This window comes from Entelurus aequoreus, linkage group LG20 (assembly GCF_033978785.1).
Source record: "Entelurus aequoreus isolate RoL-2023_Sb linkage group LG20, RoL_Eaeq_v1.1, whole genome shotgun sequence".
NCBI lineage: Eukaryota > Metazoa > Chordata > Actinopteri > Syngnathiformes > Syngnathidae > Entelurus > Entelurus aequoreus.
Window position 1 is genome coordinate 19,138,534 of NC_084750.1, and position 18,698 is coordinate 19,157,231.

The 18,698-nt window shown below is 35.9% G+C and overlaps 1 protein-coding gene across 2 annotated transcripts in view; it reads left to right on the top strand.

The window, feature by feature from the left end:
- LOC133636001 (up-regulator of cell proliferation-like) overlaps positions 1-18,698 on the top strand; it is a 112,515-nt gene that overhangs the window by 77,140 nt on the left and 16,677 nt on the right. The window contains exon 6 of one of the 2 annotated variants that reach the window (XM_062029572.1): positions 8,355-8,392. The exons of the other annotated variant lie outside the window; for it this stretch is intronic. The gene's annotated coding sequence lies outside the window, so the exon portion shown is untranslated. Of the gene's footprint in view, positions 1-8,354; positions 8,393-18,698 lie in introns of those variants that run through there. 2 annotated transcript variants of the gene reach the window in all.

Genomic DNA, 18,698 nt, shown 5'->3' on the forward strand with positions numbered 1-18,698 from the left:
AGTAGAATAGGCCTGGGCAGAATATCGATTTTGTTGATAAATTCTAGTTTTTTGTTGCAGACGATTAAAAAAATAAAACTTTTTTTTTTTTTTAAATGTCTCCTCTTGCTCCGGCATACTTTTGGCCACCCAGGAGCTTCCGTAGCTTCCGCCCTCCGCCTTACTTCCTTATTGGAGATTCACGCGCCTAGAAAAACATGGCTAATGCTAACAAAAGCGATCCAAAGAAAAGAAAAGTTTTGTCAGCGGTTTGGTTTTGCAGCAACAAGTGTGGAACAAACGACTGCACGTTTGCTTAAAAAGGCGGCAGCACACCAAACTCATTCCAGCATCTGAAACCAAAGCCTCCAGCCGGAGTCAGAAAAAATTGAATTATAAGAAATCAGGGGGGGAAGAAAGAGAAGCAAACTATATTAACCTTGTAGATTGTTATAGTGAAAATAGGTTAAGCTTTATCAGTGTGCCGTGTTTTACCAAGTTTCCCCAAAAGGGAACAATTTTAATATATGTTTTAATGAAACGTTATTATATGCCAGCTGCGTGTACTAGGATGCCCATATAAGTACGTCCGTCAATCTGTGACATAACAGTGTGACCACTCCAGAACACAGCAATCAGGGAGATCCAAAACTGCTTTAATACATAAACCTCATGATTTGACACATTGTTTAACACAAGCATCCAAATTGTAACGTTTTCTAGGTAAAAAAAAAAAAAGAGTCAAATCAATAGGTTGTGAGTTGTGATTGTTTAGTCTATGTTTAGCATAGGAGCTGAAACAGACACATTGGCAGGTAAATCTTGCTGTGAATAATCCCACAGAGCTCTGACCAGCTTTAGTTTCATGCCTGGACAGTTTCATCCAAACGGGAGCGCGGGGATGTGCACACTTTCATTTGAGGTGAGATGAAAACTTGCTCAAGCAAGAAGGGGAAAAGGAAGTGTTTTTAATTATTAAATGAAGTTTCGGGCCGCAGGGGAGGGGATTTTTCATTTTCGTGAATGTGTGACTGAAACTGCACGCCAAATGAGCAGTAAAGGAGACTTCATTAAGTCCATCCAATTCACCTACAAATAGAACAATCATCAAGTTATAAGATGCTTTTAAAAAGCCAGGGTACGCAATTGACTTTCATCACCCAAATAATGAAAGCATGTATTTTTTTACTGAAAACTGGTCAGAAATGGAATAAACCTACTGAGATTGGCATAGATTATTCATGCAATTTTATAATAATGTTTGCTCTTTATTGAAGAGGACTTGTGTTCAAATTAATGGTAACTTGTAGGGGGCTCAAAAAAATCCATTCACATCCACATCGTGTATGTATATATATATATATATATATATATATATATATACATATATATATATATATATTGCTGGCACGGCCACTCTACCAACTTTGCCACGCCGTCCCCAATATATATATATATATATATATATATATATATATATATATATATATATATATATATATATATATATATATATATATATATATATATATATATATATATATATATATATATATAACCAGCAATCGGAGTGTTGCTGGTTACTGGGGTTCAATCCCCACCTTCTACCATCCTAGTCACGTCCGTTGTGTCCTTGGGCAAGACACTTCACCCTTGCTCCTGATGGCTGCTGGTTAGCGCCTTGCATGGCAGCTCCCGCCATCAGTGTGTGAATGTGTGTGTGAATGGATGATTGTGGAAATACTGTCAAAGCGCTTTGAGTACCTTGAAGGTAGAAAAGCGCTATACAAGTATAACCCATAACCCATATATATATATATATATATATGTACACATTTTTTCCATTTAATTTTTTTTTTTTTTTTTAAATTTAAAAACATTAAATATATATCATTGATATTATTATTGATACTAGGGCTGTGAATCTTTGGGTGTCCCACGATTCGATTCAATATCGATTCTTGGGGTCACGATTCGATTCAAAATCGATTTTTTTTTCCAATTCAACACGATTCTCCATTCAAAAACGATTTTTTTTCCCGATTCAAAAGGATTCTCTATTCATTCAATAGATAGGATTTCAGCAGGATCTACCCCAGTCTGCTGACATGCAAGCAGAGCAGTAGATTTTTGTAAAAGTGAAGTGAAGTGAATTACATTTATATAGCGCTTTTTCTCAAGTGACTCAAAGCGCTTTACATTGTGAAACCCAATATCTAAGTTACATTTAAACCAGTGTGGGTGGCACTGGGAGCAGGTGGGTAAAGTGTCTTGCCCAAGGACACAACAGCAGTAACTAAGATGGCGGAAGCGGGGATCGAACCTGCAACCCTCAAGTCGCTGGCACGGCCGCTCTACCAACCGAGCTATACCGCCCCAAAAAGCTTTTATAATTGTAAAGGACAATGTTTTATCAACTGATTGCAATAATGTAAATTTGTTTTAACTGTTAAATGAACCAAAAGTATGACTTATTTTATCTTTGTGAAAATATTGGACACAGTGTGTTGTCAAGCTTATGAGATAGATAGATAGATAGATAGATAGATAGATAGATAGATAGATAGATAGATAGATAGATAGATAGATGGATGGATGGATGGATGGATGGATGGATGGATGGATGGATGGATGGATGGATGGATAGATGGATAGATAGATAGATAGATAGATAGATAGATAGATAGATAGATAGATAGATAGATAGATAGATAGATAGATAGATAGATAGATAGATAGATAGATAGATAGATAGATAGATAGATAGATAGATAGATAGATAGATAGATAGATAGATAGATAGATAGATAGATAGATAGATAGATAGATAGATAGATAGATAGTACTTTATTGATTCCTTCAGGAGAGTTCCCTCAGGAAAATTAAAATTCCAGCAGCAGTGTACAGAATTGAGATCGAATTTTTTTTTTAAAAAGTAAATAATGGGGGTATAAATGGAAACAAAATAGAAAAATATTACAGTAGAATAAAAACAAAAAGCATCAATGAGAATACAAATATAACAGTAAAATAAGAATATAACAAGAGAAACTAGGCATTAGTGACCATGTTATGAAAACGTATTACACTGTTATTGTTTTGCATCCCCCGTCATCCTAGTACCCCCCCTCCCTCCCAGAGAGGAGTTGTACAGTCTAATGGCATGTGGGACAAAGGAGTTTTTTAGTCTATTAGTCCTGCACTTGGGATGAAGCAGTCTAGCACTGAACAGGCTCCTCTGGCTACTGACAACGGTATGCAGAGGGTGACTGGCATCATCCAGGATGCTCACTAGTTTTTCCACAGTCCTCTTCTCTGCCACCGTCACCAGTGAGTCCAGTTTTAGTCCGATCGTAGAACCGGCCCGCCTGATCAGTTTCTCCAGTCTGGAGCTGTCCTTAGATATACTGCCCCCCCCCCCCAGCACACTACGATGTAGTACAGAACACTGGCAACCACAGACTGGTAGTACATCCACAATAGTTTTTTACAGACGTTGGAGTGCAGCCTCCTCAGGAAGTACAGCCTGCTCTGTCCTTTCCTGTACAAGTGGTCCGTGTTAACAGTCCAGTCCAGCTTGTTGTCCACCCACACCCCGAGGTACACCCCGAGGTACTAGATGCGATGCAAGTGTAAGCCACTGTGACACGATTGTTCTTTTTTTTTTTTTTTAAAATGTCTAATGATAATGTCAATGAGGGATTTTTAATCACTGCTATGTTGAAATTGTAACTAATATTGATACTGTTGTTGATAATCATTTTTGTTTCACTACTTTTGGTTTGTTCTGTGTGGTGTTTGTGTCTCCTCTCAATTGCTCTGTTTATTGCAGTTCTGAGTGTTGCTGGGTCGGGTTTGGTTTTGGAATTGGATTGCATTGTTATGGTATTGCTGTGTATTGTTTTGTTGGATTGATTAATTGAAATTAAAAATAATAATAAATAAAAATAAATTTTTATAAAATGAGAATCGATTCTGAATCGCACAACGTGAGAATCGCGATTCGAATTCAAATCGATTTTTTCCCACACCCCTAATTGATACTGTTGCTTTTATTCATTTTTTGTTTTTATTTTATTTTTTATATTATATTCATGAGATGCCCAAAGATTCCCATTTCTAGTAACTTGCCTAATTATATTGCTTTTACTCAAATATTATTTATATTTGTATCAATAATTTTGTAATGATATGGGCCTTACCATATCTGTATTCATATTTAAAAAGTATCCTCTAATATAGCGGTGTCCAAAGTGTGACCCGCAACATTTTTATATATATATATATATATATGTATATATATATGTATATATATATATATATATATATATATATATATATATATATATATATATATATATATATATATATGCGGTAGAAAATGGATGGATGGATGTATATATATATATACAAAACAAACAAACAAAAAAAATAAAAATACATTTATAAAATATATATTTTTATTTTTATTTTATTTTATTTTTTTTGTTTGTTTTGTATATATATATCCATCCATCCATTTTCTACCGCATATACAAAACAAACAAACAAACAAACAAAAAATAAAAATAATTAAAATAAATTAAAAAAAAAATATATATATATAGTTTTTTTGTTGTTTTTGTTTGTTTGTTTGTTTTGTATATTTATATATATCCAGCCATCCATTTCCTACCGCATATATATATATATATATATATATATATATATATATATATATATATATATATATATATATATATATATATATATATATTTATATCCAGCCATCCATTTCCTACCGCATATATATATATATATATATATATATATATATATATATATATATATATATATATATATATATATATATATATATATATATGTATGTATGTATGTATGTATGTATGTATGTATGTATGTATGTATGTATGTATGTATGTATGTATGTATGTATGTATGTATGTATGTATGTATGTATGTATGTATGTATGTATATATACACAGTATATATATATATGTATGTGTGTATATATATATATATATACATACAGTATATATATATATATATATGTATGTATGTATGTATGTATGTATGTATGTATGTGTATGTATGTATATGACATCTCCCGCCATGTGTGTGTGTGAATGTGGAAATAGTGTCAAAGCGCTTTGAGTTCCTTAGAAAGGTAGAAAAGCGCTATACAAGTTTAACCCATTTACCATTTATATATATATAGTATATATACATTTTTCCCACCATTTGAATTTTTTTTTTTTAAGAAAGATTTTTGCGATTTAAAAACATTAAATATATATTATTGTAATTGTTATTGATACAGTTGCTTTTATTAAAAATATATATATATATATATTATTTTTTGTATTATATTCAAAAGGGTGCCCAAAGATTCCCACCTTTAGTAACATGCATAATTATATTGCTTTTACTCAAATATTATTTTGTATTTGTATCAATATTTTTGTAACGATAAGGGCCTTACCGTATCTGTATTTATATTTATATTTAAAAAGTACCCTCTTAGCCAGGGGTGTCCAAAATATGACCATTTTGTAGCCCACATGTCACAAAAAGGAAAACGGTAAAAATGTAAGAAAAAAGCTTACAATTTGATACACAATCTGAAAAGTTTAAATATATTTTTTTAAATGTCACAAACGGACATTATATATCCAAACTTAGTGCCAACTTTGTATTGTAAGTGACAAATTGTATTTTTATTAGTTATTAGTATCAACATTTCAGCTTTTTCTCATTACATTGTCTTTGTTTTGACATTTTTTACTGTTTTTTTTTTCCCCGACAATATGTCGTGGGCCAACATAACCCGAGCTGTCGTCCGCAAATGGCCCCCTGGCGGCACTTTGGACACCTCCAACACAATATATACTTTGTCACCTCCAACACAAAGCTGACGCTAAGTTTGGTCTTGATAAAAATGCTGAAAACAGACATATTTTTAAACAACAGCCCATTTAATCTCATGTTTACTAAACATCTGCAGTTTGCTTCAATCCCACATCTCCTGTCAGTTATAATTACTTTCTCCACTGCATATTCCCTTTTTGTCGCTTTGCCACGGTATTTGAGGAGAGATCAGATGCACAACAGACGCTGCCTTCGCCCTTTATTTGGATGCATGCGGTGGGTCGAGTCGCCGGCGTTTAAGGCCCAGCGACTTGATGGGTCACAGATCGCCGGTGGAGCCTTAAATGAGGTGGAAGGGAGGCCTGGCAAGGTTGGCTGGCTGCTACAGCTGTGTTACCTGCTGCTCCCTAACAGCCCTTCTGTGTCGCTTACCAGCCATGCGCCCAAATTCTAAACAAAGACGGCATTCTCTTTTGCGTTACAACGCAGAGTGCTGAATATTTAGTAGGAAAGAACAATGCATCAGTGTAAAATGTCAGCTCTGCACATTTACATACACAGAAATAAATAGGAAATGATGCATGATAACAGGTTGGAACTGCAAAAAGTCAGGGTTCAAAAACAAGAATAAAAAATACAAAAATTAGGGGTATTTTATTTGAACTAAGCCAGGGGTGTCCAAACTTTTTCCACTGAGGGCCGCATTCTGAAAAATCAAAGCAAGCGGGGGCCATTTTGATATTTTTTATTTTAAAAACCAATACAATATATGTGTAAAAAAATATACATTTAGGCCTCCACTCAGGCTTGATCCCGGGGACCCCAAAGGGTTTTGGTCAAAAAAATATTAAAAATGTGTCATTATTCAGTATTATTATTTTTATTATTATTCAAGTTTTAAATCTCTAGATCAACATTAGGTCTATCTGTCAATATAACGGTTTTAAAGATTTAAGTTGTATGCTCTTGTTGTCAAAGAAAACCCTGTTTTTTTATGGAAAAAAATACAAAATATGCAATATTTTCACACAATAACATTTTTAAGTGGAATATTTGAGATTTTATAATAATTGGAGCCTTAAAAAGGTCAATAACTCATAACAACATTGATTTTAATTCATTATTATTTCTTGAGCAATGACACTTAAAAACAAATCACACTAAAATTATTGGGGATCCAAATAATTATAGTGTTAAAAAATCAATTCTATTTTTTTTTTTACTGTTTACTTTCAACACAATAATCTCGAGATCAACTTCAGATCCATCCGTCAATTATACGTTTTATTGTTGTTTATGTTTTTCGTTTGTTCGTTTTAGGCCCTTCTTTATAAAAAACAGCTCAGTTTTTTATATGGCAAACACAAAATATGCAGCATTTTCCCCCAAAATATCTCAGATGTGACATAATTGGAGCCTTGAATAGGTCAATAATTCATAATGACATTGAAGAAAGAAACAGCCTGCATGGCAGCTTTGTGTTATTAGAGTATACATTGCGACATTTTCTTGTTACATTTCACCTGTTTGCTCTTTTATACCACTTATCATGTTTTTAATTGTTTTCAATCGTATTTTTAAAATGTGCCGTGGGGCCTGCAGGCCACACTTTGGACACCCCTGAACTACTGTAATTTCCGGACTATAAGCCGCTACTTTTCCCCCTCGTTCTGGTCCCTGCGGCTTATACAAGGGTGCGGCTTATTTACGGCCTGTTCTTCTCCGACACAGACGAAGAGGATTTCGGTGGTTTTAGTACGCAGGAGGAAGACGATGACACAATGATTAAAGACTGACTTTTCATATACCGGTAGGCTGGTTAGTTTGATAACATACATGCGAGCACTTTGTATTACTTTGCACCGTTGTATTATTTGTACTCTGCACGAATGCTGTTCGCCATGTCAAAGATGTGAAAGTTTGATTGAATGATTGAAAGATTGATTGTTAATAAATGGGATGCTTTGCGTTCCCAAACAGTCATCTCTGTCCCGACAATCCCCTCCGTGGTAGCAGGAACCCCTATATACTACGGTAATTACACATCAAAACCCTGCGGCTTATATAGGAGCAATCTGTATTTTCCCCTAAATTTAGCTGGTGCGGCTTATAGTCAGGTGCGGCTTATAGTCCGGAAATTACGGTAAGCAAAATTATCTGCCAATAGAACAAGAACATTTGGCTTGTCAAGACTTTCCGAAACAAGTCAAATTAGCTAACCTCAATGAACCCAAAAATACCTTAGAATAAGTATATTCTCACTAATAACAGTACTACTATATGAGTATGTATTCTATATTGTTTCATTGAAAATAAAACAGCAAAGTCCATTTGGGTTTGTTTTCAGAGCAGCCAGCCCCAAACGCATGTGTCAGGAACAGATGCGGAAGCAAATTTGTACAACAAATGTCTGCATAAAAGTGATAATATATCATATTGTACGTGTTTGTTACCCTTTGCATTCGTATTTTGTTACATCTTGTTGTGTTTTGCTTGATTTTAAAAGATACACAACTATGGAGGAGCTGGTCTGAGAAGTAAAAGAGGAGCAACGATCATATGTTGTTAATATTCAATGTTTTATTGTTCATAGTTCATATTGTAAATCCCACTGTGGTAGTCTTTCTCCCGTGGGTCCCCTGATACCGACAGATCTTCACAGTAGCCCGGGGTCTGGTTTTATCAATGTCTTTATTTGTGAGCGCACACACGCTAGGACCGCACTCCACGCTACAACTTTTCAGTCTTTGCGTCTGCGAGCCCCTCACGACAGTCTCTGCTCCGTGACTTTCCAGTCTTTTTGGCTTTTTCTCTCCGGCAATGTCCAGCAACTGTGTCCCGCTCACCAGCAACTCCAACTCCACACTGCAAAAAGTCAGTATTCAAGAACAAGAATAAAAAATACAAAAATTAGGGGTATTTTATTTGAACTAAGCAAAATTATCTGCCAATAGAACAGGAAAATTTGGCTTGTCAAGACTTTCCAAAACAAGTAAAATTAGCTAACCTCAATGAACCCCAAAATAGCTTAAAATAAGTATATTCTCACTAATAACAAGTGCACTTTTCTTGGTAGAAAAAAAAAAAAGAGAACTTTTTGCTCAATATGTTGAAAAATATTCTTAACTTAAGTAAATGCTAGTGCCATTATCTTGACATAATGATATGCGCTCGGCATTACATTTACTTATACTAAAAACTAATTTATTGTTCTTAATGGAAATTGAACAAAGCAAGCGCTTGTTACTCTCGGGGTCTACTAGCTGCTCAGGCAAAACATATTGTCTAAAAATGCATTTTTCCATCGACAACATGACATCATCGCGCCAAGTGCGTGCTCTTTCAGTCAATTAGTGCGCATATATACAGCCTGGAACCCCGGCCAAAATTTGTTTAATTGTAATTTTGAAGAATTTATCTGCATGAACTATTTCTGTTCAAAATTGTTAGAAATGTCACATGTTAAATGTTTCAATATTAACTGTCAGTTTACTGTCCTGTGCCAACTGTACTACTATAAGAGTACGTGTTTTTTAATTGTTTCATTAAAAATAAAACAGCAAAGTTCATTTGGCTGTCATCTGTTTTAATTATGAGACACAATTGTGTCAAAGTCATGATTTTTTTTTTCATGCTTTAAATAAGAAATTATTACTTTAAAAAATAAAAAGTAGTTTTATACTTGTGAGTGTTGATGACACAGCTTTGCAACAGTTGGTATTCTAGTTTCAAGCATGTTTTACTCAATATAGGTCATCAAATCATTAGCAACAAGCTGTAATATCTTACTGAGATCATTTAGGACCAAAACCCTTAAAACAAGTAAAACACTCTAACATCAAATCTGCTTAGTGAGAAGAATGATCTTATCAGACAGAAAATAAGCAAATATCACCCTTATTTGAGATATTTAATCTTACTTAGATTTCAGTTTTTGCACTGTAGTGGGTCAAAAACTTGTGAGAGAGTCACATTTTTTTTGCAGGAGGTTCTTAAAATGTCCGTCCTTCTGCTGACTACACGGCAGTGCAGTAGCTGTCTAGCAGATGCCCACATAATGACATGTTTCCCATCACCTCCTCCTCCTCCTCCATCCCCGCATAGATCCGCCCTCGCGGCCAGGCAGCACATTAGCTCCATGACGCTCTCCCGCACTTCCACCATGTGAAGCTCCATGGAAAAACCCAAAGCGGTGATCAGTGATTGGATAAACACGCAGCAAAGCCTCAAAGGAGGATCCGTGCATGGACGTGCGGCCCCAGTGGGCCCGGATGTTGGCTTCGGGGAAGCACGCGGAGGCCATTTTGGTGGGGCTGGCAAGGATGGAGGAGGACATTTATTCATGTCGAGCCACACGGCAGGCTGTCTTCTCGGTCATTGTTTATTAGAAACAGGCCTGATTACGTGTCTATTTATGGGCAGGTGACGTGCGTCGGCGCCAAGCGGCCTGCGAGCACGTCCATCATGCCCCGCCTCGCAGCGAGATCTCATTTTGTAATCATTAGAATGTCACTTCCTGTTTCCTTCACCAACAGTGGGTTTGTGTGTGTGTGTGTGTGTGTGTGTGTGTGTGTGTGTGTGTGTGTGTGTGTGTGTGTGTGTGTGTGTGTGTGTGTGTGTGTGTGTGTGTGTGTGTGTGTGTGTGTGTGTGTGTGTGTGTGTGTTCTTGTATTTCTACCCTTCTTGAGACATCAACAAGGAAAAGTAGCGTCCATATGAGGAGGTGTGAACAAGTGATGACATAAATCATGGTGCCAATACTGGAAAACTATTGCATCTAATAGAGAATGTCTCATTAGCACCCCTGGTGGTGAAATCTATCAAAATTAGGGTGGTCCCAAAAAGGAGGGATATTTCTAATTGACGGTGTTGCAAGTCTTGTGTATTCTTTGTAACTTGTTTGTGTGTGCTATGGCTAGTGTGTGTGTGTGTGTTGTATTTCTACCCTTCTTGAGACATCAACAAGGAAAAGTAGCGTCCATATGAGGAGGTGTGAACAAGTGATGACATAAATCATGGTCCCAATACTGGAGAACCATTGCATCTAATAGAGAATGTCTCATTAGCACCCCTGGTGGTGAAATCTATCAAAATTAGGGTGGTCCCAAAAAGGAGGGATATTTCTAATTGACGGTGTTGCAAGTCTTGTGTATTCTTTGTAACTTGTTTGTGTGTGCTATGGCTATTGTGTGTGTGTGTGTGTGTGTGTGTGTGTGTGTGTGTGTGTGTGTGTGTGTGTGTGTGTGTGTGTGTGTGTGTGTGTGTGTGTGTGTGTGTGTGTGTGTGTGTGTGTGTGTGTGTGTGTGTGTGTGTTTCTACCCTTCTTGAGACATCAACAAGGAAAAGTAGCTTCCATATGTGGAGGTGTGAACAAGTGATGACATAAATCATGGTCCCAATACTGGAGAACCATTGCATCTAATAGAGAATGTCTCATTAGCACCCCTGGTGGTGAAATCTATCAAAATTAGGGTGGTCCCAAAAAGGAGGGATATGTCTAATTGACGGTGTTGCAAGTCTTGTGTATTCTTTGTAACTTGTTTGTGTGTGCTATGGCTAGTGTGTGTGTGTGTGTGTGTTGTATTTCTACCCTTCTTGAGACATCAACAAGGAAAAGTAGCGTCCATATGAGGAGGTGTGAACAAGTGATGACATAAATCATGGTGCCAATACTGGAAAACTATTGCATCTAATAGAGAATGTCTCATTAGCACCCCTGGTGGTGAAATCTATCAAAATTAGGGTGGTCCCAAAAAGGAGGGATATTTCTAATTGACGGTGTTGCAAGTCTTGTGTATTCTTTGTAACTTGTTTGTGTGTGCTATGGCTAGTGTGTGTATGTGTGTGTGTTGTATTTCTACCCTTCTTGAGGCATCAACAAGGAAAAGTAGCTTCCATATGTGGAGGTGTGAACAAGTGATGACATAAATCATGGTGCCAATACTGGAGAACCATTGCATCTAATAGAGAATGTCTCATTAGCACCCCTGGTGGTGAAATCTATCAAAATTAGGGTGGTCCCAAAAAGGAGGGATATTTCTAATTGACGGTGTTGCAAGTCTTGTGTATTCTTTGTAACTTGTTTGTGTGTGCTATGGCTATTGTGTGTGTGTGTGTGTGTGTGTGTGTGTGTGTGTGTGTGTGTGTGTGTGTGTGTGTGTGTGTGTGTGTGTGTGTGTGTGTGTGTGTGTGTGTGTGTGTGTGTGTGTGTGTGTGTGTGTTTCTACCCTTCTTGAGACATCAACAAGGAAAAGTAGCTTCCATATGAGGAGGTGTGAATAAGTTAGGACATACTGTAAATCATGGTCCCAATACTGAAAACCATTGCATCTAATAGAGAATGTCTCATTTGCACCCCTGGTGGTGAAATATATCTAAATTAGGGTGGTCCCAAAAAGGAGGGATTTTTCGAATTGACTCTGTTGCAAGTCTTGTGTATTCTTTGTAACTTGTTTGTGTGTGCTATGGCTATTGCGTTTTGTTTTTTTTACTGGTCTCAGTCTGGACCCCCTCCCCGGGAGTCCAGCCTTAGACTGAATGTTTTTTTATTCATACCTCCTGCTCCCCCTCCCCCCACCACCACCAATGTTTACCTGTTGTCCACCTTTATAAGGGGCGCCGGAAGTTGCCTGACCCGTCAGCAGTCCTGTTCTGTCCCCCTGTAATGTTTGTCTGCTCTTGAGTGGGACTGTGCTGAAAACTGTGTCGCTTTTAAAATTGCTCCCCCTCTGGCCAACATATGAAATAACAAGTGTGTGTAAAAAAAAAAGGATATGCTCCCCCTCTGGTCAACATATGAAATAACAAGTGTGTGTAAAAAAAATGTATATGCTCCCCCTCTTGCCAACATATGTAATAACAAGTGTGTGTAAGAAATTGAAATGCGACCCCTTTGGCCAAAATGTATTTAAAAACAATTATAAATATGTATATTGAGACACACTGTAATAATTTGAAGTAAATAATGAAGATTAAAAAACAATTACTAACCAAAAAAAATTAAATACTTTTTTTTTTTTTTTTACTAAAAGCAGTCTTTCTCACAATGTGTTGACTTTGTTCTTATACAATTGGGAACAATTTCTCATATTCTTTTTGTTTCTGTAATATTGCAATATTTTATCGTAAAATGATTCCTTTTTTATGTAAAATCATTACTTTTTAATGCAAAATGGTGACATTTGTCATATAAAAGTCTGACTTATCACAATAATTATTTGTTTTTGTAAAACAGTGACATTTTTTGAGTAAAATTATGACAAAAGTTATAGTAAAATTCTGAACATTATATTGCCAACATTTTACAGTTTTCTTATAAAATTGTGACTTTTGTCGAGTAAAATTACGACTCTTCATAAAATTGCCAAAATGTTAAGCTTTTCTTGTAAAATTGCGACTGTTATTGAGTAAAATTCCAACTTTTATCGAAATGTTGCACACAGGTTCAGTTGTTCTTGTAAAATTTTGACTTGCGTTGAGTAAAATGACGACTTTTATTATAATACTGCCAAAATTGTAAGATTTTCTTGTGAAATTGTGACCTTTTTCTTGTGAAATGCCAACTCATTTTTCACAACAAGCTTTTTTATATTTGCATAGTATGTATATATTATTAATGTTGTAAATACACATCTTTATATATCTAGAAAGGGTGGTCCTAAAGAGGTAGGCATTTTTCAGAGGTCTCAAGAAGGTAAGAAATACAAGAATGTGTGTGTGTGTGTGTGTGTGTGTGTGTGTGTGTGTGTGTGTGTGTGTGTGTGTGTGTGTGTGTGTGTGTGTGTGTGTGTGTGTGTGTGTGTGTGTGTGTGTGTGTGTGTGTGTGTGTGTGTGTTGTACAGCTAAGCCACATCAGGAGACCCGAGGGACACATGCACATGTCATACCCGTCACGGCAGCCGTAAGGTGGATTACGGGGAATTGGAAGACGGCAAAAACAAATAAAAACCTTTTCACACCAGTTTATAGAGAAGGCTTCAAAATACTTCAAATTGAAACCTTGGAAAATTATTATTGTAGTAATAAAATTGTACTGACAGCACTCAAAATATGCAATATGAATAAATGCATGATGTTTTTAAGTCAACTGGGGTAGGCTCCAGCTCACTTGTGACCCTGATGAGGACACGCGTGATAGAAAATGGATAGATTGACAAATGCCGGGAAATAAAATAGTAATGTTTGTCATGTGTTTCATAAATGTCCTAATATAGCTGTTTTTTATACAACACCCAAAAGCAGTGAAGTTGTCACGTTGTGTAAATGGTAAACAAAAACAGAATACAATGATTTGCTAATCCTTTTCAACTTATATTCAATTGAATAGACTGCAAAGACAAGATGTTTAATGTTCCAAATAGTAAACTTTATTTTTTGCAAATAATCAGTAACTTAGAATTTAATGGCACATTGCAAAAAAGTTGTCACAGGGGCATTTTTACCACTGTGTTACATGGCCTTTCCTTTTAACAACACTCAGTAAACATTTGGGAACTGAGGAGACACATTTTTGAAGCTTTTCAGGTGGAATTCTTTCCCATTCTTGCTTGATGTACAGCTTAAGTTGTTCAACAGTCCGGGGTCTTGGCATTGTTTTGCTGAAATAAGCAGGGGCGTCCATGATAACGTTGCTTGGATGGCAACATATTTTGCTCCAAAACCTGTATGTACCCTTCAGCATTAATGGTGCCTTCACAGATGTGTAAGTTACCCATGCCTTGGGCACTAATACACCCCCATACCATCACACATGCTGGCTTTTCAACTTTGCGCCTAGAACAATCCGGATGGTTCTTTTCCTCGTTGTTCAAGAGGACACAATGTCCACAGTTTCCAAAAACAATTTGAAATGTGGACTCGACAGACCACAGAACACTTTTTCCACTTTGCATCAGTCCATCTTAGATGAGCTCGGGCCCACAGCAGCCGGCAGTGTTTCTGGGTGTTGTTGATAAATGGCTTTTGCTTTGCATAGTAGTTTTACTTTGCACTAGCGACAAACTGTAGTTACTGACAGTGGTTTTCTGAAGTGTTCCTGAGCCTGTGTGGTGATATCCTTTACGCACTGATGTCGCGTTTTGATGCAGTACCGCCTGAGGGATCCAAAGTCACAGGCATTCAATGTTACATGCAGTGATTTCTCCAGATTCTCTGAACCTTTTGATGATACTACAGAACTTAGATGGTGAAATCCTTAAATTCCTTGCAATAGCTTGTTGAGAAATGTTGTTCTTAAACTGTACGACATTATGCTCACCCATTTGTTGACAAAGTGGTGGCCCTCGCCCCATCCTCGTTTGTGAATGACTGAGCATTTCATGGAAGCTGCTTTTATACCCAACCATGGCACCCACCTGTTCCCAATTAGCCTGTTCACCTGTGGGATGTTCCAAATAAGTGTTTGATGAGCATTCCTTAACTTTCTCAGTCTTTTTTGCCACTTGTTTCAGCTTTTTTTGCAGGCATCAAATTCCAAATTAGCTAATATTTGCAAAAAATAACAAAGCTTTCCAGTTTGAACGTTAAATATCTTGTCTTTTCAGTTTATTCAAACGAATATAGGTTGAAAAGGATTTGCAAATCATTGTATTCTGTTTTTATTTACCATTTACACAACGTGCCAACTTCACTGGTTTTGGGTTTTGTAGATTTACTTTTTCTAAAACATCTAATCAATCTAATTAGTCTTCAGTTTAAATTGGAACTCCTCTTCTCTCCATCTGTCCTATCAAAATAATTATCTGCATATGAAGAAAAAAAAGTCTCTTTCATCTCCGAGTCTGGTGAAGCTCATTTGCATGTTCCAATCCTGCCATCTGTGAAACCAAATATGGAATTATTTGCTCCACGACCGGGAAATGAGAGGGGAAGACTGAGATACAGTCTGTCTCCAGACAGGAAAAAGAAGGGAAGTGAATTTAAAATGATTAGACATTTTAGTTATTACCTCATTTGTGTGTTGAATTTCTCCCAGAGTGTTTACTGTCAGAGGAAAGTTGGAGTCGTTGGGAAGTTTTCGGTATTTTTATCCCTTTCAAAGGACTGACTTCTATACTGACAGGCTATAACAGGCACGTTTTGAAATAAAGACAAACACGCAGTGTTTTTTTTGTAGTTTTTTTGTAAATCAGTCCAACAAAATAATACACAATAGTAACACAATTCCAATTTTTTTTTTCAATCAGTCCAACAAAATAATACACAATAATAATACAATTCCAATTTTTTTTTACAAATCAGTCCTACAAAATAATACACAATAATACAATAATAGTACAATTCCAATTTGTACTTTTTTTTTTTAAATTTATTTTGTTTAATCAGTCCCAACAAAATAAAACACAATAATACAATAATAATACAATTCCAATTTGTCATTTTTAAAAAAAAATCAGTCCAACAAAATATTACACAATAATACAATAATACAATTCCAATGTTGTTTTTTAAAATCAGTCTAACAAGATAATAATCAATAATACAATAATAATACAATTCCATTTTTTAAAATCAGTCAAACAAAATAATACACAATAATAATACAATTCCAATTTTTTTTAAATCAGTCCAACAAAATAATACACAATAATACAATAATAGTACAATTCCAATTTTTACTTTTTTTATTTTTTTATTTTAATCAGTCCAACAAAATAATACACAATAATACAATATTAATACAATTCCAATTTTTCAAATATTTTTCTTTTTAAAATCAGTCCAACAAAATAATACACAATTATACAATAATACAATTCCAATGTTGTTGTTTTTAAATCAGTCCAACAAAATAATAATCAATAATACAATAATAATACAATTCCATTTTTTTAAATCAGTCAAACAAAATAATACACAATAATAATACAATTCCAATTTTTTATTTTTTTTAAAATCAGTCCAACAAAATAAAACACAATAACACAATAAAAAATGTTTTTTTAAATCAGTCCAACAAAATAATACCATAATAATACAATTACAATTCCAAAACCAAACAGCCACCAAAACAACCTAGCAACATTCAGAATAACAATCACAGAGCACTTGAGGACACACAAACATGACACAAAACAATCCAAAAGTAGTCAAACAAAAATGAATAAAATCAACAACAGCATCAATATTAATAAGAATTCCAAAATAGAAGTGATTAGAAATCCCTCATTAACATTATCACTGGGCGTAAACGGCAAGGCCGTGACCTTCGATCCTTCAGGCGGTACTGCATCAAAAAGAGACATCAGTGTGTAAAGGATATCACAACATGGGCTCAGGAACACTTCAGAAAACCACTGTCAGTGACTACAGTTTGTCGCTACATCTGTAAGTGCAAGTTAAAACTCTACTACGCAAAGCCAAAGCCACTTATCAACAACACCCAGAAACGCTTTGCTGGGCCCTCAACTAAGATGGACTGATGAAAAGTGTTCTGTGGTCTGACGAGTCCACATTTCGAATTGTTTTTGGAAACTGTGGACGTCGTGTCCTCCGGACCAAAGAGGAAAAGAACCATCCGGACTGTTATAGGCGCAAAGTTTAAAAGTCAGCATCTGTGATGTTTCGGGGGTGTATTAGTGCCCAAAGCAAAGGTAACTTTCACATCTGTGAAGGCACCATTAATGCTGAAAGGTACATACAGGTTTTGGAGCCACATATGTTGCCATCCAAGCAACGTTATCATGGACGCCCCTACTTATTTCAGCAAGACAATGCCAAGGTGGCTTCATAGTAAAAGAGTGCGGGTACTAGACTGACCTGCCTGTAGTCCAGAAAATGTGTGGCGCATTATGAAGCCTAAAATAGGACAACAGAGACTGTTGAACAACTTAAGCTGTACATCAAGCAAGAATGGGAAAGAATTCCACCTGAAAAGCTTCAAAAATGTGTCTCCTCAGTTCCCAAACGTTTACTGAGTGTTGTTAAAAGGAAAGGCCATGTAACACAGTGGTAAAAATGCCCCTGTGACAACTTTTTTGCTGCCATTAAATTATTTGCAAAAATAAAATTAGATTTTCAGTTGCAACATTAAATATCTTGTCTTTGCAGTCTATTCAATTGAATATAAGTTGAAAAGGATTTACAAATCATTGTATTCTGTTTTTATTTACCATTTACACAACGTGCCAACTTCACTGCTTCTACTACGTATCTTTGTTTTGAAGCTATATGCACGTAGAAATGGGCTAGCTCTTTCCAAGATGAGTGACAAGGTACTCATGATGGAAATGTGTTCTAATTAAGAATTTAAAATTGAACTACAAAAGGTCAGTCAGTTTAATTTAATGTGTGTTATAAATATGTCAAGCTCTTAACCAACATGTTATGCAAATTAGGATAATGTGAAAGGCTTAAAAAACATATCTTGGTGAATGTATACTAATGAACATTTTTGTTGTTATTATCACATCATTATTTTTTTTAATCGTTTTTGTATGGCCGTTAGTGTGGTGTTTAGACAGGCTGAGGGTGTTGCTGATTCAGGTGGAGAGGCACAGACAGTCTGAGGTCAGACGGAGACGCTGTCCTGTCTCCTGGACGCAGCGTTTCCTGTCTCCTATCCCACAGGAGCTTACCCGCGTTAATACATCTCCTCCTAATCTGATTGAAATTAGGCCGCGGGACTTCTTATCACGCCATGCCGGGGGGAGACAAGCTGGAGTTGTCGTTAAAAGATGTGGAGAATAGCGTATACTTCTGTTTTTTTGTTTGTTTTTTTATAGCGAGGTATTCATCTACAGCAGGGGCAAAAAAACACATGTTGTACGTTAAACCCGGCAGGCACGAGACATTGATACAACTTTAAAACTGACAACTAAACAACGTTGCAAAATAGTTGTATTTGTATATT